Here is a 24,741-nt window from a genome sequence, read left to right as displayed (position 1 = left end):
AATACTCATAAAAAGACATTTGTGGGGAAGTCAAATACAAGCTATAAATAATAGTTATTGTTAATTTTCTTAAGTGTGATCATGGTATTATGGCTACACAGGGGAAATGTCACGATTCTCGAAAGAGGCATGCTAGAGTGTCACAACACTACACTACAACGTTCAAGTGTTAACAACCGGTAAATCTAGGTGAAGGATGGGTAGGTGTAAATTACATTATCCTCCAATTTTCCTGTAGAAAAATGTAGGAGGTGGAGACTTGAATATGGTCTCAATGGTTTTCTCATTCCCTGCATGATCCTGGACCGTAAAGCATTCCCCATGTCTTTGTAAATTATCTTTTGTTTTAAATGTCTTCTACTCTGACCCTCCGGAAGCACTTGAGGTTGAATACACACCTGTTCCAAGCAAAGCATTGTTTCCACTGCCCGAAAGCGTGCAGGGCTTTCCTCCTCACAGCTGTACGTACCACTGGGAGTACTTTTCTGCTTCGGCACCTCACATGTTTGTCATTTTCGCATGGATGTGTGCAGCTTGAAGAATCTGTCACTGTCTTTTTGGGACTTAAAGATGAATCGTTCTCCCAGTCTCTAAAGAAAGAGATACCATATGACTTCCTCATTGCTGTAGAGCAAGAGGGGGCCACTCCCAGAGCCCTCTGCCCAGACCACTGGTGGATTCTAGGGGTGGCTTCTGAAGTTTCTAGCAGATGCCAAATGTCTTGGGAACACCACGGGGCTGAAAACACGAGACTCCCCTTGGAAAGTCCTTCCACCTCTTAGGGTTTCGGTTTCTTCATGAGTGAAAGGGAATGGTTGGAAAGAATGCATTTAAAAGTTCCCCTGAAACTCTAACAGTTTATCATCCAAGTCCCCCCTTCCTGGAACGTATCTATTGCCACAGCCCAGGAGGCAAAGCCGAGGGTGGTGAGTCCTCCTCCTTGAGAACAGTCCTCAAATTCTTGGATGCTCTCACAGTGAAGTTGCACGCTTAGCTCTTCTCCCAGCAAACCAGGAAACATTTTTTAAGACCTAGCCCACCAGCACACCTGGCCTATACTTACCTTCCTTCTGAAAACAAATGTGTCAGTTGGCAACTGGTGAAGCCTCAGAAGAAGAATTAAATCCATATGTCTGTAGCATGCTACATAAAGACCATCAAAGGAGGACACTCTGTGCGGAATATGGTTATCCACTTCCTTTATTCTCCAAAGCTGAAAGTTGTCTGTTAGCTATAGGCCCCCTTGGAAAATTCTGACAGGGCAAAAGGAAAGAAGATGATGGAATATAGGGCAGAAACTGTAGAGGAAATCCATAAACTTTCATCCAGGGTGTGACCAGGGGAGGATAAAGAAGATGAAAAGTTTAAGAAATCGGTAATAAATGCAGAAGAAAAAACATGTTAGAAAATGATGTCCTGGAGACTGATTCATCCCCACACTCAGCTCAACACCCTTATGCTTCAATGGCATTTTCTATCCTGTTCACTTTTATAATAGGTAAGGATGCAAAAACATTCCAACTACATCCTTCCCTGGTTGACCATTCAAGCCAAGCAGGGGTCTGCAAAACTGTGATAGTTCAGTCAAGAAGAATCCATTGCATTTTTATGATTAACTATGGAGGATTAAGGTTTTTTTTATTTATTCATGAGAGACAGAGAGAGCGGCAGAGACACAGGTAGAGGGAGAAGCAGGCAGCCTGAGGGGCGCCGGATGCGGGACTCGATCCCAGGACCACGGGATCACGACCTGAGCCAAAGGCAGATGCTTAACCACTGAACCACCCAGCCGCCCAACTCTAGAGTTTAAATGTGGCTAGCAACAAAGCCCAGAAATGGGCCTGTCCTACCTTGAGGGGACACAGGCCAAACCAAACCCTCCTGTCTTTTGCAGGACTTTTGCAAGAATGCATTTAAACAAAGTAAAAAGAAAAAGATTCCCTTTTAAAGGAAAAAACGTAGTCTGCAGGAAACCCTTGACTTCCATAACTGAGAGCCCAGGTGATTTAGTGGTACCGTTTACATATTTTCCTAATTAAATTAGATTGATCATTCATTGCTTATTTAACAAATTTGCCGCAGTCAGTGTATTTGTAGGAACGACAAGTTTAGGTGCTTTAGAGAACTAAATAGCAGTCTGCTGGGGAGAGTTCCCACAGAAGTCAAGGTAAAGACCACTTCTCTTGAATATTTATTGTGAGCTGTATTTGTGCAAGTAATTTGTTTTGTTTATTCTTTTATCCTCTATCTCTTCCATTCAAATGGAAATTCCATAAAGATGGGAACCAAAGGGATCCCTGGGTGGTTCAGCAGTCGAGCGCCTGCCTTTGGCCCAGAGCATGATCCTGGAGTCCCAGGATCGAGTCGGGCATCGGTCTCCTTGCATGAAGCCTGCTTCTCTCTCTGCCTATGTCTTTGCCTCTCTCTCTCTGTGTATCTCATGAATAAATAAATAAAATATTTATTTAAAAAAAGATGGAAGATATCTGTGTTTTTCATGATTTAAACTCCAGTCCATGTAACTCATAACGCAAATGCAATAAGTAAAGAAGGAAGATATCTATAATGTTTGTAATCAGAAGACAAAAAAAAGAAAAAAAGCCTGGTATGGTTCCCCATTAATTCATATCTTTTTTCTTTCTTTTTTTTTTTTTTTATAAAATCTCAGCAGATTTTTTTTTTAACAGGGATTTTCTTTATGTGGGATCTTGACATAGATCCCACAGCACATCTCATTAAGGTCATTCCTGAATATTTTGTGAGCTTTGTTTCTAAAAACAGACTATCTCTACTTTCTCTCCCTCCCATTATATTTCAGAGCCCACCAATGCTGGTATGTGGGATAGCTTCTGATTTGAGTATATCTATCCTGCTTGCAGCCAACACGCTAAACTCTCTTATTAAATCCACGAGTTGGGGTTCATTTTGTTTGATTCTCTTAGCAGGCTAAGTATAAAATCATTATCATCTGCAAATAATAAAATTTTGTCTTTGCCTATCCAATGATCTAAATCTTGTTTCTGTTTCATCTTTAATTGCACTAGCTGCAAACGGGGAGAGACATGAAATGATCGTGGTAGTGGTGGGTGTTCTATAATCCATTCCTGGTTCTAATGAGAAGTCTCTGATGTTTCCCCGTTCTGATTTTCACAACTGGAGCCCAGCAACCCCTCGTGTGCTCACTTCCTTTAATTTTACTCTTCTTACAGACCACTTAAAATAATCCTAATGTAATAATGTAAGTCTTAATAACATCAGGGTGGTTACCTCTCAAAGAAGTTTCCTTTCTGCCCCCTAAGCCACAGTGTAAGGACATTCTTTTGCCTCTGTTAAACACACACAGGAGGTGTAGCATGTCCAGTCATGCCACCCCTGGGATTCCAGGCTTTGGAGGGTGGAGGGCAGCGCTGATGCCCCAAGGGGTCCAGCACAGCAGCACCACTTGCAGCTAGGGCAGTTTCTGCAGCTCTGGGAACGCCAGGAGCTCACCCCCTTGGCTAACGTGCACATTCTCAGGCTGGCAGCATACAGATAGTAACTGTGTGTTTGTCCTAATCAGCCTAAGAAACAAAAAGAGCATTGAAATGATACAAAAAGAATTCCTTCTGCTCCTGCCCCAGACAATGATGCTGGTGACTCTGGGTCTTTCCTTGGTACACCCACTCGGCTGCGATTGAGCAGATTCTTTTTTTGTCCTTTCTGCTTGCTTCAAAGCAGATTGAGACTGGAAGCCATTTCAGAGCTTGCGGGGAGACACTGGCCTTCTCTGGTCCCACACGTCCTCCATCCTGTAGGCCTCTCCTCCTTTTCAGAATGAAACTCTTCCACTAGCTGCCTCCAGGTGATGAGGACCATGGACACAAATACAGAGGACTACATCAGCAGGTGCAAGGGCATCAGGACCTCGGTATCTGGACCTGATGTGCCACCTGGACAAGGAGGGGTGCCCTAGAGAACCGCATCCTCTAACAGGACTTCATCCAAGCTCTGGTGCTGTCAGAGCAGCCGTAGGAGAAGATTGGTGTCGTTTCCACCACTCTACAGATCCAAGACTATACCCCTCAGAGAGCCATTATGGGGAGGAGACCTGACAGGTGGTTGACAACAGCAGTTATATTTCCCCTTCTACCAACCTTTGCACCAGCTCTACTGCCAAACCACCCCAGCCCAAGTCTGAGTAACCTAGAACCTTCCTCCCCCCCTTCCTAGCTCCCTCCATGGCACCCTGTTTAGGAGGGGGAGAGGCAAGAGTACATATGCTCTTGGATTGGGGGCAGGAAGGAGGCTGCCTTTGTTCACCCCACCCCACTTCTGCTCCTGCTCCTTGCACCCCTCAGTGAAAGTCTCCAGCAAATGGCTGGCTCATGCTATATTCTAGAGCCAACCCTAATCCCAGCTGTTGTAATGTTTGTCCTCAATCCATGTCTCACTGCCTATTTAGCTTCATTCCAGTCCCCAGCCCTGACCAGCACCTACTCCTAATGCCCAGCTCAGCAATCCAAGCCGTGGCCGTACACTGATACTAGTAATCGTAGCTAGCACATACAAGCTAACACACACACACATATACACATATGTTTAATCTTTACAGCAATCCTCTGAACTAGGTACTATTATTATCCCCCCTTTACAGATGAGAAAACTGAGACTGAGGCCTTGTAACCCAAGGCCACATAGGTTAGAAATAGCAGAGCTGAGATTTGAACCCAGGATCTGCAGTTCTAACCTCTGAGCTCGTGCCAACACTGAAAGTTCTAGCCTGCTGTCCCTAGTCCAGCCTCAGCTCTACCTCCAGACTCTCCAGCTCTGGTAGCAGCCTGACTGAGCTCCTTGATAATACAGCTGAGCCCCATGGCCTGCCACTCTCAAGTCAGAAGGCAGGGTATGCCCGCCCCGTGCCCCTCACAGGCTCTCACCCTTTCCCCTCCTACGGACAACACAGCCCAAGTCAATGAGGGGTCGATACTGAGCCAGGCCAGGGTGGTCAGCTCATGGAAGCCCAAGGGAGCCCAGGCATCAAAGCGTCCCAGTTGCTAATGAAAATGAGTTCCAGACATCCAAGACATGACCATGGCCCTCAGGCCCACCTTCCAGAACTGCGGAGGACGCCATCCCATCAAAAGCATTCCTGTGTCTGGAATTGCCTGTGAAACCCAAGGAGTGGGCAGCGGAAGAAGGCAGCGGTGGGAGCACTGGAGGCCTGAGGGTGAGAAAGTCCACAGGAAGGAGGCCTTCCCTTCCGCCCGCAAGGAGCAGCCGTGGAAACCGCAGGTGCCACTGTGCTGGGACCCGGGGCGCTGGCTTCTCCGAGCTGGGTGCCAGTAACCCCAGCCGCCGTTCTGCAACCTCCTGGACTGAATTCTGCTGTCCTGCTTCATGTGGCTCGGCCGGCGAGGAGGTCTAACCTTAGCCACACACCGACTCAGCATCTCTCAGCCCCGTCCTGTCCCTACCCCATCCCCATGGATCCCCATCCCCATCCCCATCCCCATCCCCATGCTTCTAGCCACCTCCCCAAGCACTTCCTAAGGTAGTCATCATTATTAATAATCAGATGTACAATTTGTTCAGAATCTATAGCAATCAAGCTAAGTCATTTATTTCTTTTTAAGATTTTATTTATTTATTCATGAGAGACACCGAGAGAGAGGCAGAGACACAGACAGAGGGAGAAGCAGGCTCCATGCAGGGAGCCCGACGTGGGACTCGATCTCAGGACTCCAGGATCACGCCCTGGGCCGAAGGCAGATGCTCAACCACTGAGCCACCCAGGGATCCCCAAGCTAAGTCACTTAGTCCTTATAGTCATAAGCTCCTTTGGTTCTTTGAGGTAGCTATTTTACCCATTTTACAGATGGGGAAACTAAATCCTAAACTCTATTGCCTTGGGGCAAGCAACTGACATTTCACTTTCAGAGGGCTGGTATAACCAAGATTAAGAAAACATCTCTTATTGAGATCAAGGTGATTTTACTTTTGGAATTGCTAGGAGGGCAAAACAAAATATAGCAGCTGGTTTCTCTGGCTTTTGAGACACCAGCTTGAGATCTTTGAGTTCAATAACTCAGATCATCCCGCTCCTGGGCATCCATGCTTTTAAGACCTGGTTATTCCACTGCTGTAATATTCTCTTTCTTCCTATTGAACCCAGCAGATCTAAATTGAGTTGTGTGGGGAAGGAGGCAAAGAATCAGTATCGAAGAATCCCTAGTATAACTCGATGGAGGGACACCCGGGTGGCTCAGAGGCTGAGCATCTGCCTTTGGCTCAGGGTATGATCCTGGGGTCCTGGGATCAAGTCCCACTTGGGGCTCCCCACAGGGAGCCTGCCCCTCCCTCTGCCTGTGTCTCTGCCCCTCTCATGAATAAATAAATAAAATCTTTAAAAAAAGATTCAGAAGAAAGATTCAGAGGAAAATTCCAATTGCCCTACTCCACAATACAAATAAGTCAGGTACTAGACAGAGCCGTGTGCAGGGGCCCCCCCTTACTTGGGAGGATGTGCTCCAAACCCCCCACTCTGTAGACGCCTGAAACTGCAGATAGTGCCAAGCCCTATACATACTATGTTTTTTCCTACACTACCTACCTACCATGATGAAGTTTAATTTATAAATTAGGCACAGTAGGAGATGAATAACAACAATAAAACTGCAGGTAACAAACTACAGTGAAACCATGGATAAGGGGGCACTACTGTAGTCTGAAACTTATGCATGATGGGGGGGGGAGCCCTACCTAATTCTTTAAGTCATAATATGGAACATTTCCAAAGAGAGGCAAAACTTGCTTTATTTTTTGTTGGCTTGTTTTTGAGAGAGAGAAAGAGCATGTGCTTGTGGGAGCATGAGTGGGATGAGGGTGGAACAGGAGAGGGAGAGAGAGAATATGAAGCAGGTTCCATGCACAGCACAGAGCCCAATACGGAACTCAAACTCACAATCCTGAGCCAAAATCAAGAGTCCCATGCTTAACCAACTGAGCCCCCGAAGCGCCCCTGCAAAAGTTGCTTTAAAAATTTTTTAAAAAGGGACACCTGGGTGGCTCAGCAGTTAAGCATCTGCCTTGGGCTCAGGTCGTGATCCTGGAGACCCAGGATTGAGTCCCACATCGGGCTCCCTGCACGGAGCCTGCTTCTCCCTCTGCATGTGTCTCTGCCTCTGTGTGTGTGTGTCTCATGAATAAATAAATAAAATTTAACAAAAAAAAATTTTTTTTAAAAGAAGGGTGTCTAGGTGGCTCAGTCAATTAAGCATCTGCCTTCAGCTCAGGTCATGATCCCAGGGCCTTAGGATGTAGCCCTATGTCTCACTCCCTGCTCACTGAAGAGTCTGCTTCTCCTTCTCCCTCTGCTGCTCCCCCTGATTGTGCTCACTTGCGCTCTCTCTCTCTCTCTCTCTCTCAAATAAATAAATAAAATCTTCTTAAAAGCTTAAAATATTGGGATCCCTGGGTGGCACAGCGGTTTGGCGCCTGCCTTTGGCCCAGGGCGCGATCCTGGAGACCCAGGATCGAATCCCACATCGGGCTCCCGGTGCATGGAGCCTGCTTCTCCCTCTGCCTGTGTCTCTGCCTCTCTCTCTCTCTCTCTGTGACTATCATAAATAAATAAAAATTTAAAAAAAAATTTTTAAAAAAAGCTTAAAATATTAAAGAAGAAAAGCATAAAATACCATCAGAGTCATTTTGTGTCTATTGCAGTATCTCATCAAGAAATGCTTTCCAGGGCAGCCCAGGTGGCCCAGCGGTTAAGCGCCTGCCTCCAGCCCAGGGTGTGATCCTGGAGTCCCAGGATCGAGTCCCACGTCGAGCTCCCTGCCTGGAGCCTGCTTCTCCTTCTGCCTGTGTCTCTGCCTCTCTCTGTGTGTGTCTCTCTCATGAATAAATAAGTAAAATATTTTTAAAAGAAAGAAAGAAATGCCTTCCAGCCACATTCAGTGGACAGGTAGGTGGCGGAAACCAACAGCAGAGGACAAACGTGAAACATGCTCTGGGGAGGTGGGCTCTAACCTGGGGGCCATGGAATCTTTGCTGGGTTCCAGGGGATCCATGCACATCTTGGAAGTTCATTTGAAATTATGTGTATTTGTGAATTTTTCTGGAAAGAAGGCTCAGAGCTACTAGCATCAAGAGGCCAACCAACTCAGGAAACAAACAGCAACACTAAAAAAATGAACTTCTTGTAGATATAAATATCTTCTATAATCCAACAGTATTTTCCCAAACCCAATTGCCCCTCCCTCCTAAAAATTGTGACCACTTCCTCACTGGTGCCAGAGAGTCGCTGAGGGCTCCAGGAACTCAGTGACACCAGGCTTGGCAGCCCTGATGGAGGTTCCTCTCATTCCTGTGCCCACCTAGTGATGCTGGTGACCCCTCCGCAATGGAAGGCCAGGTATGTTCCCATAGTGCCCTCATTAAGCCAAACTGGGGACATTCAAAAGGGCTGAGATGCATAGATTATGGAAAATAAACCTCCAGTCCCCAAGAGAACACAGCTCGAGCAACCTGCGGAATTCCTTGGGGAAGGCTGGAAAGGCTGAAAGGCTGGAATCACTCAGGGAAGCAGATGAGATTCCTGAAGGTTAGGAAGGAAGAGCATATTACATGGGCTGGGCTTGCAGGTGTAACAAGCACAGATCAGAGGCAGGAACAGATTAAAGCAGCAGAGATGCGGGGAAGGAACAGATGGACTGGTCCAGGGCCAGGGCGGAAATGAAAGGCAAGATGAAGGCCAGATCATCAAGCATCGCTGAGAGATGAAGCTTGAACTTTTGTATGGAAGGTGTCACGGATTGGGCAGATTTCAATGGGGAAAAAGACCATGTGACTGGGCTCTAAAGGAGAAGACTGGCTTTAAACGATAGAAAATAGAAGAGAGATATGATTACTGAGAAGATAAATTAGCCAGCACATGGAGTGCCAGGTATTAATTTTGAAGGCACATGGTAGACGAATGAACTAGTCAGCAAGGGGTGTACAAGACCAGATGCAGGTGTGGATAAATGGGGTGACTCGGGACAAAGGAAATTGAAGGACCCTCCCCATCATGCCTGGCGTCCACCTCTACAGAGGTCTCTCAGCTCTATCAACTGATTTTTAATGGAGATTTATTGTGAGTACATGTGATGGTCCCAGCACCCATCTCCGCCAACACTTCATCCCATACCTTTTACGAAAAGGTTAACTGAGTAGCCAGGATTAAAGAAAAATATAAATCACAGCACAAGAAAGCCAGAAAAAGAAGTCTCCTAGTCAATTCTGGAACCTGTTCTACACACTGGATTAGGCGTGCACCCTAATCCTTGATTTATTGGAAACTGAGAAATCTCAACATCCCAATGACCATCAGTAAATGGTGAAATAAGTTCTCTTTTGATCTATACCCTGGAATATTATGCTGCTATTCAAAGAAATGAACTGCATCCAGTTATGCTAACATGGAAAAATGTTCAAAATTCCATCTGGGGAAAGAAAAACAAGTTGGATATGGTACATATGATACAATTCCACTTGTTAAAAAGAATTATGCAAGTAAATATGAACTGTATAGTTGTGCTTGATATTCATCCATCCGTCCATTCACTCATTCAAGAAATATTTATTAAGTGTTTCTGTGTCTCAGGTGCTACACAAAAATTCCTACCTATTTACATTCCAGTGGGGGAGATGGTTAATAAACAAGAGAGCTAAGCATAAGTTATGGGTACCGTGTAAAGAGTGCTAGGGATCAAAATAAACCAGGGGAGGGGAATTGAAGTGTGGATTAGGTATGATTTTTGAAACCACTGTCAGGCCCAGGTGACCTCCTGGAGGTGTATTTAACTAAAGAATGGAAGGAGGTAAGGGAGAAAGGCTTCTATCTGGAGGAAGTGAAGACTCTGAGGCTGGAGCCTGCCTTGAGGCCCTGGCTGGTGGGCAGGGAAGGAGGGGGAGTAAGCAGGAGTCCAAGTCCAGGGGTAATAGGGCCGTACAGACCGGTAAGAACGCTGCTTTCACTCAAAGTGAGATGAATATGCATGCAAAGGAAAGCTACTAGAAAGACATTAATAGTGATTAATTGAAAAATGGGATTCAAAATAGGAGTGAAAAATCTTTTTGATTTTCACATTATAAACTTTTATACAGGTTTTAAATTTTATTATGAGTATTATCTATGCCTTTTACCATAATTTCTAAACTAATTCAAAATGCAAGATTTCTTTTTTAATGTTAAAAGTCATTATCCCATTAAATACATAAATTCAATTAATTTGCTACTTTATAGTATTCTGTGTTTTCTTAGACTCTGTATTTGTCTTTTGGCATCCATTCATCACGGGATCAATTATATCAACTGTATTTTACTTCCTGTATTCTCAATACTCTGGTGTTTGGGGGTCTCACAGACTCAGAGCGACTCCCCCTTCCAAGGGTTACTAATTCCTAAAGATAATACCAGCTTGCCAAAAAGCACACCTTTCATATGCAAACCAACCAATCCCCAGATCTGTATCCCCAACTAGCTCCTAATCTAACTCACAAAACCTGGGCCCCTATCTCTGCTGCCCTGTGCCCCAAGGCCCAATGGAATTATTCAAACTTGCCAATCCTTAACTGTTTTCTCTGTCTTAACTTGCCTCTCCCCAGAAAGCCCAGTAAAGACTGTGGCCTCATGACCTCCCCCCCCGCCCCTCCCCGCTTCCTGTCTTCTGCCTCCAGGAGATCATCTTGGTGTTGGGGCAGGGGTGGAGGGTGAGGGGAGCTGTGTACAGTGGTATAAAGGCTTCCTTCAGTGGCAGGGACCTCTAGTATTACCACTCAATCATACCTATATAAATTAAACCCTGGGGATCATCATTTTAGAACGTGCAGCTAATATATACCTTTAAAAATTCCAGAGATTTCCATAGAAATAGGGGAAGAACCACCATTTTGTTTTGTTATTTTCCATTTTTTTAAGATTTTATTTATTTATTCATGAGAGACTTTATTTTATTATGTATTTTATTTTATTTACTTATTTACTTTATTTTTTACTTTATTTTTTTACTTTATTTTTTTACTTTATTTATTATTTACTTTATTTTATTATTTAGAGATTTTATTTATTTATTCATGAGAGACAGAGAGAGGCAGAGATACAGGCAGAGGAAGAAGCAGGCTCCATGCAAGGAGCCCCATATGGGACTCGGTCCCAGAACCCTGGGATTGCCACCGAGCCAAAGGCAGACACTCAACCACTGAGCCACCCAGGCATCCCTTTTTTGTCATTTTAGCTGTTGAATTAACTCCTTCCCTAGTTCATTCAGACTTTAGCCTATGTCTTTGAAAAGTGGGAAATGAAGACCACCAAAAACCATGAAGGAACAAAACTGCAAATTTAAAATTGCTCTAGTGACTGCTAAGCAGACTATTCCCTGGTTAAAAAAATAAAATAAAATAAAAATCACATCTCCTTACTGCCACACTCAACAATTGCTGTTAAGTAGGAAAGCCTTGGAAATACAAAGCCAAAGGATGCATGGCGTGTTGAATTTGAGGAAGTCCGTAGAAAAAGCCAGGGACTTTTTCTAAATCTGATGGGGCTTTCAGCTAGATCTGAAGAGGGGTGGATCACAGAAGAGCACCTGCTACAGCTCTTAAAATTTTACAGAACAGATATTGAGATGCCTAATTTAAGGTGTCAGAGTAGAGACTGAGTTTTCACATAAAGGAAAGTATTGGAGCAGAAGTCACTGGAAACCTAAGAGAGCCTAAAAAATGAACCAAATGTAAATCAGAAACGGTGTATGAGTGGGTGATTCAGAAGTGTTTGTTGACTGGGGTCATTCTTTGCAGAAACATAAAATGCAAATTACAGGTTGGGATTAGGGAGGGGTATGCAAATTTCTGTGAGGGGCCAGAAAGTAAATACTTGTAAACCTCACTGTGTCAGTCACATCAACCGAACTCTACCGCGATAGCACGAAAGTAGCCACCGATACTATATAAATTAATGAGCCTATGTTACAATAAAACTATACTGATGGGCACTGAAATTTGAAGTTGACATAATTGTCACATGTTAGGTGCCTGGGTGGCTCAGCTGGTTGGGCATCTGCCTTCTGCTAAAGTCATGATCCTGGGGTCCTGGGATCGAGTCCCCTGTCAGACTCCCTGCCTGGTGGGGAGTCTGCTTCTCCCTCTGCTCCTCCCCACACCTGCTCGTGATTGCTCTTTCTCACTCTCTCTCAAATAAATAAAATCTTTTAAAAATAATAATAATAATTGTCAGGTATAACAAAGTACTATTCATATGTTTATGTTTCTCAACCATTTGAAAAAGTAAAACCCATCCTTGGGGATCCCCGGGTGGCTCAGCAGTTTAGCACCTGCCTTTGGCCCAGGGTGTGATTCTGGAGTCCTGGGATCGAGCTCCACATCAGGCTCCCTGCGGGGAGCCTGCTTCTCCCTCTGCCTGTGTCTCTGCCTCCAGCTCTCTCTCGTGTCTCTAATGAATAAATAAATAAAATCTTTTTTAAAAAGCCATCCTTAGATCCTGAACTGTGACTTAGATCCTGCTGACTTAGGGAATAGAGTTTAGAAGGTTTACAAAGGTCTATAGAAGGAAAAACATGTTGGGCCTTGGTTCTTGTTCTAAACCTGCTGGTGTGGGAAATCTTGCAAAACACCTTGACAAGGAGCTCCTATGCTTCATTATTCTTAATTCTGAGTCTGCCATAGTGTATCCAGTCCTTGCTCTCCCTCTGACTCACCAAAAAGGGTCCTAACCCTCTTTTGTCAGGTTGGTTTGGGTTTCTACTGTGTGTTAGGCCAATGTTACATCCTTAACCTAAAGGAAACATCAAGGCGAGCTTATTTATGAGCCATAAGAGAACTTTTTAGATTTGGGATCCAGAAAAGGCCTTAAAATTATTTGACCTAGGGGCACCTGGGTGGCTCAGTCGGTTTGGTGTCAGATTCTTGGTTTCAGCTCAAGTCATGATGTCATGGGTCGTGGGATCGAGCCCCACAGAGACTCTCTCCCTCTGCCCTTCCCCTATGTGCATGTGTGCTCTATCTCTCGTGAATAAATATATCTTTTTAAAAATTATCTTATCCTATTTGTATATTTTAGGAACTAAATAAATAGAGAATCAGAGAGGCTAAATGGCTTGCCCAAGGCACTATCTCAACAGAAGCAGACCTAAGACAGGAACCCACAGTTAAAACATCTTTCATGTCCCCGTGTTTCCACTCCACTACCTTCATTTGTATTCTTAGGAAAAAAATTATCAAAAAAAAAGAAAAAAATTATGAAGCTTGCTACAGAATATGGGTGGTGCTGGGGAGGGCTGGAGGTAGAGATATTGTAAACAATCCAGCACTTTTTAAAAAGGAACATAAAACAGAATGCCATTACCACATCCATAGAATGTCTACGTTCAGAAAAGTCCATAATAAAAAAATGTTTAAATAGGTTGTCATGCTAAAAAAATGGGAAACCACTCCCCTGAATCATTCTTGATCTAGTCACTACAAATCAACAAGCCATATGATTTTGGCGCAATGAATTTATTTTTAAAGATTTTGTTATTTATTTGAGAAAGAGACCAGAGTGACAGAGAGTGAGCACGAGTGAGGATGGGGGCAGAGAGAGAGGGAGAAGCAGGCTCCTTGCTGCCTGCTAACAACGCAGGGCTGGATCCCAGGACCTCAGGATCATGACCTGAGCCAAAGGCAGATGCTTAACCAACTGAGCCACCTATACGCCTTCAGGGCAGGGAATTTAAATGAGGCCTTCCTTCATAACTGAAACATCAGATGAGAAAAGAGAAACGCTCAGAGCAAAACTCATACCCCAGGAGTGAGTACATTTCCAAGGTAAGCAGGTATTTTAAAAAGCCACCTTCAAAGGGGCCTCCTGCTTTGGGCAGAGCACAGGAGCTATGAAAAGAACCATTAGCTCCTGCGCAAGACACCTACCCAGCTATCTACCAGTGTCTTATCAATCAATAATCACACTAGTCTTCCTTGAAAAGCCACCAGCAGCACTTGAAGGGAGCAATACTAAATGTGGAACACTTCATTTGCGCCTGAGCCCATCTACACTGATCTCTTAGAGCAGACAGTTCTTGAAGACAGAAATCAACAGATGCATACTGAAGAAGGATATATTTCCCCCTTATTTCTCCATATTGAACTTTTTTCAAAAATCTGTTGCACAATCATTAAAAAAAGGGATGCCTGCGTGGCTCAGTCAGTCAAGCATTCGACTCTTGATTGCAGCTCAGGTCATGATCTCAGAGTCATAGGATCGAGCCCCGTACCCTGCCACACTCAGTGGGGAGTCTGGTTGAGGATTCTCTCTCTCTGCCCCTCTCTCTGCTCACACACACTCTCTCTCTCTCTCTCAAATAAATAAATAAGTCCCTTTAAAAAAATAAATAATAAAATCTGTTGCACAAATGCACACTACAACAACTTCGGAAAACAGTTTAGAATTACTTACTAAACCGTACAACACATATATCCTATGATCTATCAATTCCAATTCTCAGTACCTATCCAACACAAATGTATACATGTGTGTACCAGGAGACATGCCAAAGAATATTCTTTTTTTTAAAATTTTTATTTATTTATGATAGTCACAGAGAGAGAGAGAGGCAGAGACACAGGCAGAGGGAGAAGCAGGCTCCATGCACCGGGAGCCCGACGTGGGATTCGATCCCGGGTCTCCAGGATCGCGCCCTGGGCCAAAGGCAGGCGCCAAACCGCTGCGCCACCCAGGGATCCCCCAAAGAATATTCTTAACCAGAAATGAAGACAATCCTCTGTCCCTCAGTAATACAATGGATAAATAATGATATATTTACATACTGGAATATTACACAGCAGTGAACATGAGCAAACTACAGCTATACATACAACATGGATGAATCTTATAAACAAGGAATTGAGCAAAAGAGACATATAAAAGAATACATTCTGTAGCATTAAATAATATTTTAATACCTTGGTATGTTCTAAGACAAAAGATTGAGTACAGAATGAGAAAAAAAAATTACTACCATGCTGGGGAACATTATCTAGCATGGAGTCTAGGCTTTGATAGATGACACTAAGGGGATAAGAAATGGGGTGAGTCACTTAAAAATCAAGAGACTAAGATTTATCTCAGACTGATATTAGGAAAACAAAGCCTCAGAGTGTTGCTGATGGGCCATGGATATGCAGAATTGTGAGCTAAGTAAAAGGCCTGGGCTGGCTAAGGGAGGTCCCCATATACATGGGGTTACAGCTCCAACTTCAAGATTATGGTTTGGATGCCTCAGTTGCATATATGATGTGCCTCCCTGGGGACTATACTACCCAGCCAGGTTTGCACTGGTGTCAGCAAGCTGGGTAGTGAAGTCAGTATTTGTTAGTATTTTTTTATTTGTGTATAGAATTCAAAAACAGGCAAAACTTTAAAAATCAAGGAAGTGAGGGCATCTGAGTGGCTCAGTCAGTTAAGCGTCTGCCTTCAGCACAAGTCATGATCCTGGAGTCCTAGGATTGAGCCTGTGGCGGGCTCCCTGCTCAGCAGGGAGCTTGCTTCTCCCTCTCCCTCTGCCCCACTCACCTGCTTATGCTCTCTGTCTCTCTCTCTGTCTCTCAAATAAATAAAATCTTTAAAAAAAATCAAGGACGTGATCATCATAAAAATCAGGGTAATTGTTACCTAGGTGGAAGGGGAAGATTGAGAAGGAGGTGATCAAGATAGGACACATGGAAAAGGTACTCAGGGTAAGAGCAGAGTTCTATTTCTTGATCTGGGTGGCGTTTTCATGGCTTTTTGTAATTACATTACTTTATAATTATTCATACTTTGTGTTCCATGCACTTTTCTCTGTGTGTTATAGTTCACAATTAATAAAAGTTTAAAATAAACAAATCAGGGTTCCTGGGTGGCTTAGCTGGTTTAGCATCTGCCTTCCATTCAGGTCATGATCTCAGGGTCTGGAGATTGAGCCCCATGCTGGGTTCCCTTTGCCTGTCCCCCCGCTCGTTCTCTCTCTCTCTCTCTCTCTCTCAAATAAATAAATAAAATCTTTTTAAAAATAAAATAAAATAAATCAACCTCATTTTATATAATTATAGAAGCGGGACGCCTGGGTGGCTCAGCGGTTGAGCATCTGCCTTCGGCCCGGGACGTGATCCTGCAGTCCTGGGATCGGGTCCCATATCAGGCTTCCTGCATGGAGCCTGCTTCTCCCTCTGCCTGTGTCTCTGCCTCTCTCTCTGTGTCTCTCATGAATAAATAAGATCTTTAAAAAAAAAAAAAAATATATATATATATATATATATATATATATAACTATAGAAGCCCCTCTGAAATTGTTAGACTTGTAATAAGTGTATTAATATAGCTTAATTTTTGCATGAAGGTATTAATAGAAAATGGAAGCCATCTATTTCTCACTTGGCAAATTATCATATGCTATTTTAAGATCTCATGCCTATTGATTTAAATACAGATGAGCTGTAGAATAAGTATGTTTAACACACTATTCTAAAATGGTGACATTTGGGTTCGAAGGTATCCTAAGAACATTCTAAGAACGACTTATAAAAGTGCTGTATTATAACTAATGTTTAATTTGGATCCTCTCCATTTTGCTAAGATTTATACCAATTGAGCTAAGGTTTCCAGGCCATAAAAAGCAATTAGAAAGAACTGCGACATTCTCAAAACACTAGAAAACTAGTGCTCTGGAGATCATACTCTAAAAGTTGGCTCAAGCAAATTCCAATATGCAAATGTATGCCTTAAAATTAAGCTTCATTAAAATGCACTTACGAATTTAAGTGGAGGCTGATTTTGTAACCACATTTGGAATTTAGATTCTTACTACTTTAAAACAAATGCTATGTAAACATGAAAATTAAGTAATCAAATGATTCTTTGCCCTCCTTCAACAATTTCACTTGATACTATTGATATGCTTTCAAAATAAAAACCCTCAGAACACCCCAGTGAGGAAACGGAACACCTTGACCGTGGTAATGCAATTCAACCAAGTCAAAAGCCAATTGCCTTGAACCCATGAAGATCACTGGCTCAGGGAAGCCTCATGAAGGCCCTCTGCAGCTCATCGCAACAGCCTTCCCAGGCAAACAGGCCCTCCACATTCTCCTTTCCTTGTCTGCCAGCCTCTGGAGTTGGCCTGCAGTCTCAGAGCATGCTCCTCTTACCTCTTAAGCTCCTCTCTCCCCATGTTTGGCTGCAAAAGGGCCTCTCATCTCCCCAGCACCTCTCATTACAGTCCCAGTTTGAGAAAAGGACAGAGCATGATAAAAGGACAGAACACAGATATTAATTAACACTTGCCCAGCATGTAACACAGTCCACACCCCTCAAAAACCTGACAGGGAAGTGTCATAAGACCTTCATTTACAGAGAAGAAAATCAAAACCCAGACAACTTGTAAAATTGCTTGAGGTCACACAGCTAACAGTGGAATCCAGCCAAGCCAGTGATTGGTAACCCACTTCCTGCTCTTTGCAGACTTGGTGTTTTAGACTGCTCCACTCAGTGGTTCAGAGCTAGGGCCTAGGGTCAGACAGTCCTCACTGGTGTCTCTGGTCTATCATTCCCAAGCTGTGGATTACTAAATCTCTCTGGTTTCAGTTCTCGAAGACAAAGCTCAAAGAATGGTAGCCATTACCATTTCTTTCTCAGAAGATTATCTCTAGTGTGGGCCTCTGTTCCCAAACTTTTCTTTGCCTAGAGATGACCTGGGGGCACCTGTTAGGAAAAGAAATCTGCTTTTAATCTGCCCTGGGAACTGCTGAGCCAAGTCCAAGAAACACCACTTTAATGTTTTTAATGTTTTAACAACAGGCAGAGAGCCAAGCTTCAGCAAATAGCAATCAAGTGTTTCTAGCCCCCATACACATCTGTACATAGATTTGTTTCTCTCAGGGAAACTCTGGCTCTAAGAACTCAAGGTCTTTCTACTGAAATAGATCCCACTCTATATCTACCTTCTAGCTGATGGCTTTCAAACATTTAGACCATAATCACAGTAAGAAACACATGTTACAAAACAACTAAACACACACAAATTTTCCACAAAAGAAGGTATTCACGATGCATATTGCTTTTTCTTTTTTAAAAAATAATATTTTAATGCTAGGCATTACAACTTCCAATTTCATTTCACAATAATAAGTTGCAACCAATAAATGAGCTGCAATCAGTAAAGACCAACACTAGATGAATAAATAGAAAATCTAAGCAAAGAAACAAAACTATGAAAAGGTGCCAAGGGATCCCTGGGTGGCGCAGCGGTTTGGCCCCTGCCTTTGGCCCAGGGCGCGATCCTGGAGACCCGGGATCGAATCCCACGTCGGGCTCCCGGTGCATGGAGCCTGCTTCTCCCTCTGCCTATGTCTCTGCCTCTATCTCTCTTTCTCTCTCTGTGTGACTATCATAAATAAAATAAACTGAAACTTAAAAAAAAAAAGTGCCAAATAGAAATCGTAGCACTGAAAAAAATACATATACAAAATAAAAACTGCACTTAATGGACAGATTGAAATGGCAGAAGAGTCAGCAAACTGCAAATTATTAGTTTGAAAACACAGAGAAAAAAATTGAAAAGAGTTTCAGAAACCTGTAAAATAATATCAAGCAATCTCAATACATATAATTAGAACTTGAGAGTGACCAAAAAGAGAGAAAGAAGCCAAAAAAGTGTCATAAATAATGTCTCCAAAGTTTCATAATTTGGTGAAGACACAAATTCAAGAAGATTCAGGAAGATTCAGCAAAAACCAAGCAGAAGAAATAAAAAATACACCTCAGCATATCAGTCAAACTGCTGAAAATCAAAGATAAAGATAAGAATCTTTACAGCACCCAGAAAAAAAAAATGACTCACTATTACAAGGACATATTTAATAGCTAAGTTCTCATCTGAAACAATGGAGGCTAGAAGATAGTGATACAACATCTTTAAAGTGTCTAAAAAATAAAATTCCAACTCAAGGGGCATGGGTGGCTCAGTTGCTTAAGTGGCTAATTCTTGGTTTCAGCTCAGGCCATGATCTCATAGTAGTGGGATTGAAAGTCTCACTCACATGGAGCTCTGCACCCAGTGTGGAGTCTGCTTCAGATTCTTTCTCCCTCCCCATCTGCCCCTCCCTGCTCTCTTTCTCTCTCTCTCAAATAAATAAAATCTTTAAAAAAACCTTCCAAGTCAAAATTCTATAACCAGCATAAATATCCTTTAAGAATGAAAGGGAATAGGAATTCTTCATATAAATGACAACTAAAAGAACTCACCAACAGAACAATACCACAAGAAATGCTAACAAAGAAAATTCAGGCTAAAGGGAAATAATACCAGATGGAAATTCAGATCTTTGGGGAGAAATAAAGAGCACCAGAAAGAGTAAATTTATATGGATAAATATAAAAGACTTATTTTTTCTCTTAATTTACCTAAGTACTTCTGACTATTTAAATAAAAAGCATAATGAAGTATTATGGTATTTATTTTTTTAAGATTTTAGTTATTTATTAATGAGAGACACAGAAAGAGAGAGAGAAAGAGAGAGAGAGGCAGAGACGCAGGCAGAGGGAGAAGCAGGCTCCATGCAGGGAGCCTGGCATGGGACTCGATCCCAGGTCTCCAGGATCACACCCTGCTCTGAAGGCAGTGCTAAACCGCTGAGCCACCCATGCTGCCCAGTATTGTGGTATTTATAGCGTATTTATATTAATAGACATGACAACTGTAGCATAAAGCAGGAATCAACAAACTTTCCCTATTAGGGTCCAGATGGGAAATATTTTAAATTCTAAAAACCATATGGTCTCTTTTGCAACTATCAACTCTGCCATCATAATATGAAAGCAGGCATAGACAACATATAAAAGAATGGCTGTAGTTGTATAAAAATTAAATAAAAGCAATCAGAGCAAGGTTTGGCCTAAAAGCCACACTTCATCAACCTCTGGTATAAAAGATTGGGGTCAATGAAACTGTATGGTTGCAAAATGTTTATATTTTATGTGAAGTGGTACCATATCTCTAAGTAGACTCTAAAAACTTAAGGATGTATATTGTAATTCCCACAGCAACCATTTGAAACAAAATTGCAAACAAAAATAACTAAAAGCCAATATAAAAAATAAAATGGGGCACCTGGATGGCTCAGTGGTTGAGCATCTGCCTTTAGCTCAGGTCATGATCCCAGGATCCCAGGATCAAGTCCTGTATCAGGCTCCCTGCAGGGAACCTACTTCTCCCTCTGCCTTTCTGTGTCTCTTATGAATAAATAAATGAATTAATAAATAAATAAAATTTAAAAAGAAAGAGAAAGTTAAATGACTCACTTGTCCCAGTGAGTTTTATCTAAAAAAAATTTTTTTTAATTAATAAAAGGGAATTCTAAAAAATATCCAATTGACTTACAAGAAAACAGTGAGGGAAGCCTGGCTGACTCAGTCAGTAGAGTATGCAACTCTTGATTTCAAGGTCATGAGTTCAAACCCCACAATGTGTGTAGAACTTACTTTTTTAAAGTGAAAAAATAGAAACAGAGAACAAAAAAAAATTTGAAAAACTCATAAAACCAATAGAAAACAAATTATAAAAGGATAGACTTAAATCCAAATCTGTCAATAATTTATATTAAACATAAATGAACCAAATACTCCAATTAGAAGGCAGAGATCATCAGACTCAAACAAAAATGTAAGACCCAACTATATACTTCCTACAAGAGACACACTTGTACCAATTATCAATATATTGCTTCCCAGCCCCAAATTCGTATTTTATTGCAGGCTCTGTACAAATGGAGCCAGGCCCTTTAAAAATCTTCTCTCTCTCTCTTCCTATGTCTCTGCCTCTCTCATTCTCTCTCTCTCTCTCTCTCTCTCTCTCTCTCTCTCTGTCTCTTTCTGTGTGTGTGTGTGTGTGTGTGTGTGTTATGAAATTTAAAAAATCTTCTCTTTACCACCTGGCACAATATTAAGCTTTGCCAATGGTGAGCATTGAAAAAACAGTGCAGGAAGAGAGAATTTTATTTCCTGGTTACAGAGTGCTCTCTCAGCAGATACCTAGCACTATCAACTTCTCTAGTGCCCAGTTTTTGCAGTGCACAGTGGTCAGCAACACACAGCAGCTTTTCCAGCACCTCTTAGGCAGTTTCATAGCAGAAATTACCCCTAGCAAGACACCCTCTGCATGAACAACTTTCCTCAACACCCCAGAGGGCAAGTTTCTGGCAATATCCAGAGAGTAGATTTTCATCAAGTTCTGTCAATGCAGGATCACATTGATCTCTTTGCCATTCTGTAGGCCATGGCCCCACAATCTCCAACAAAGTCTATCTCTCACCTTTTGTAAGCAGGTGGGAAGCATTAGGAGGGAGAAACTCTTCCTTGGTCACCGTATCTTAGCCTTAGGGAGAGTGGCTGACATTTAATACCTGCTATTTAGAATTTTGTTCACTTCTTACTAGCTGATTCCTCATTATTCCATTTCCAAATTTTACTTAAAAATTCTTTATATTGGGATCCCTGGGTGACTCAACAGTTTAGTGCCTGCCTTCAGCTGAGGGCGTGATCCTGGAGTCCCCGGATCAAGTCCCGCATCAGGCTCCCTGCATGGACCCGCTGCCTGTGTCTCCCTCTGCCTGTGTCTCTGTCTTTCTCTCTGTGTGTCTCTCATGAATAAATAAATAAATAAAATATTTTTTAAAAATGTTTTAAAATTCTTTATATTAAACTTTCCTGGTTGAAATTACTATATAGCTTGTCTCCTGGTTGGACTCTCACTAATATGGCACTTTAAAGACAGATAGGTTTGGGGACACTTGGGTGGCTCAGTCAGTTGGACATTGGACAGATTCTTGATTTCCACTTGAGTCATGATCTTGAGGTTGTGGGATCAAGCCCTGCAATGGGCTCTGTGCTGGGCATGGACCCTACTTGGAATTCTCCCCCTCTCTGCCCCTCCATCTACCCTGCTAGTACACATGTGTGCACTTTCCCTCTTAAAAAAAAGACAGATTTTTTTAAGGTAAAAAAAATACCCTACAGACAATAATCATAGAAAGAACTGAACTGGCTATATTATTATCCTATTTGGTAGTCTTTAGGATACAGTATTAACAGAGACATAATGGGACATTTCATAGTACTAAAAGATTTAATTAGGAAGACATTAGTCATAAATATGCATGTGCCTAAAAAAATGTCAAGATACATAAAGAAAAAAAATCAATAAAATTAAAGGGGAAAACAACACAATCATTACTAAAGATTTTCACACCCTTGTCTCAATAATTACTATAATTAGACCAAAAACAGTAAAAATATAGAAATTTTCAACAATACTATCACCCACTTTAATGGACATTTTAGAACATTTACCAACAACTACAGAATATGTGTTCTTTCTGAGTACATATATTCCCCTCACAGAAACAGACCATATATGGGCCATAAAATAAGTCTCAATAAACTTCAAAAGATTAGAATCCTACAGAGTATGTTTTCTGACCACAATGAAATTAAATTAGAAATGCATGCTGAACATATTTTAACTTTCTCTGAGTTACTCAGGACTCATTATTCTGAATATTAACAATTTACCAGATCCATCAGAACCTAATCAAAGTGTGTCAGGACATTCCCCCTATGTTCATTAGCCATTTTTGAGGGTATCCGTCAGCTTTGGGTAGTTTTTCTATCTCTAACCCTGACCATCAGTTTCCTTTTACTTTGCTTTCCTTTTATCTTGAGAAACTTTGAACTCCTATTTCTTTTTGTAAAGTGAAAATGAACATAATATATATTTTCCTAGTAATTTGTAAGGATTAAAAGTAAATAATTTTTTGCATTAATATCCATCATTTAATTGTTCAATAAATACCAGATAATCATACACATACACACAAACACACCTGCACACACACAATTATATGCCAAATTTATCTCCAGACCAGAAGATCTCTCTTCTAAGAGCCAAATGATACCTGATACTTCTGCTTGGATCTCTCATAGGCATTGTGGTAGACTGATTACAAAAGTGTCCCAATTTTTTATCCCTTCCTATAATCATGTCCTTTGCAATGTGACTTTGTAGTTCTTCCCACCAAAGAGTGGAGTCTACTTAGGGTGACCAGCTATTCCAATTTGCCCAGAACTGAGGAATTTCCTGGGACACAGGACTTAGAGTACTAAAACCAGAAAAGTCATAAGCAAACCAGGATGAATTGGTCATGCTAATTCTACTTCCCCTTTAGAATCTGGGGTGGTCTTGTGACTTGCTTTGGCCAACAGAACGCAGTGGAAATAACTGCAAATACTAAGCTTAGATCTCAAAAGGCATAGTACATTTTTCCTTTCTCAGAACTCCACCACTGTTATATGAACAAACACAGGTCAGCCCGCTGGATGATGAGAGACATGTGGCCCAGTCACCCTACTTGCCCCAGCTACCAGCCAGCCAACTGCCAGCCATGTGAGTGAGGTCATTCCAGATAAGCCAGCTTCCAATTGACCACTCAGTCCTCCAAAGATACATGCTTATGAATGATCAGATGAACCTGGCACCAATCATCAGACTCCTAGACTTATGAACAATAATAAATGCTTATTGTTTGAAGCTAACAACCTTTAGGATAGTTTGTTATAGCTAACTGATAGAGATACCTCAAACTCAGCATGTTTAAAAGTAAATTGAGAGTTGACCATTATGTGACATGATAGAGGTGCTAACTATTGCTAAAATGATAATCAAATTATAATAAATAATGTTATCAAAATAAGTTACACTCTTAAATTTACACATTATATGTCAAATATATTCCAACAAAGTGTGACTGTATTCCAATAAATCTTTATTAAAAATTTTCGGAAAAAATAAATAAAAAACTTTGGGTGGCTCAGCGGTTTAGAGCCGCCTTCAGTCCAGGGCATGATCCTGGAGACCGTGAATGGAGTCCCACATCGGGCTCCCTGCATGGAGCCTGCTTCTCCCTTTGACTGTGTCTCTGCCTCTCTCTCTCTCTCTCTCTCGCTCTCTCTCGCTCTCTCCCTCTGTGTGTGTGTGTGTGTCTCATGAGTAAATAAATAAAATCTTAAAAAAATAAAATAAAATAAAATATTAAATTCATAATGTTCTCCCCAATTCGTGCCTCCTACAAGATCCTCTGTCTTGATAAAGAGCACCATCATCAATCCAGTTCTTTATGCCCAAGACCTAGAAGTCAACCTAAAAGCCTCCTTCTTCTTCACCCTCACCAAATTCTACTTATTCTACTGCCTAAATATTTCCAGAATCCACTTACTTCTTAACATTTTCCCTCTCTCCACCTAGATTAAGCCATCATCACATAGCACCTATACTACAAGGAAAAAATTACCTACCTCATCTCTTCACATCCGTTCTTATCCCTCAACAGTCCATTCTCCAGACAACAAGGTATTCTTTTTGAAAAAGAAGAGACGAAAAACTCCGGGAAAGACCCTGTTAAAAAGAAGAAAAGACAAGCTAAGGTGGGAGAAAATATTTGCAAATAACATATCCAACAAAGACTCTCAAAATTCAATAGTAAAAATGAAAACAATCCGGTTAGAATATGGGCAAAAGATATGAAGAGATAGGGACGCCTGGGTGGCTCAGCGGTTGAGCATCTGCTTTCAGCTCAGGACCTGATCCCAGGGTCCAGAATCGAGTCCCACATTGGGCTCCTGGCAAGGAGACTGCT

At 42.0% G+C, this 24,741-nt stretch overlaps 1 long non-coding RNA gene across 1 annotated transcript; it reads right to left on the bottom strand.

Moving 5' to 3' along the window:
• Positions 1 to 404: 404 nt before the first annotated feature.
• Positions 405 to 24,502, bottom strand: LOC119867794. The gene is made up of 3 exons (XR_005384495.1): positions 24,401 to 24,502; positions 1,064 to 1,253; positions 405 to 590 (listed from the first exon to the last, which is right to left on the bottom strand). It is a non-coding gene; the product is annotated as an uncharacterized LOC119867794 (long non-coding RNA).
• Positions 24,503 to 24,741: the final 239 nt, after the last annotated feature.

Source organism: Canis lupus, chromosome 36 (genome assembly GCF_011100685.1).
Source record: "Canis lupus familiaris isolate Mischka breed German Shepherd chromosome 36, alternate assembly UU_Cfam_GSD_1.0, whole genome shotgun sequence".
Lineage (NCBI taxonomy): Eukaryota > Metazoa > Chordata > Mammalia > Carnivora > Canidae > Canis > Canis lupus.
This window is presented reverse-complemented; position numbering and strand designations above follow the sequence as displayed.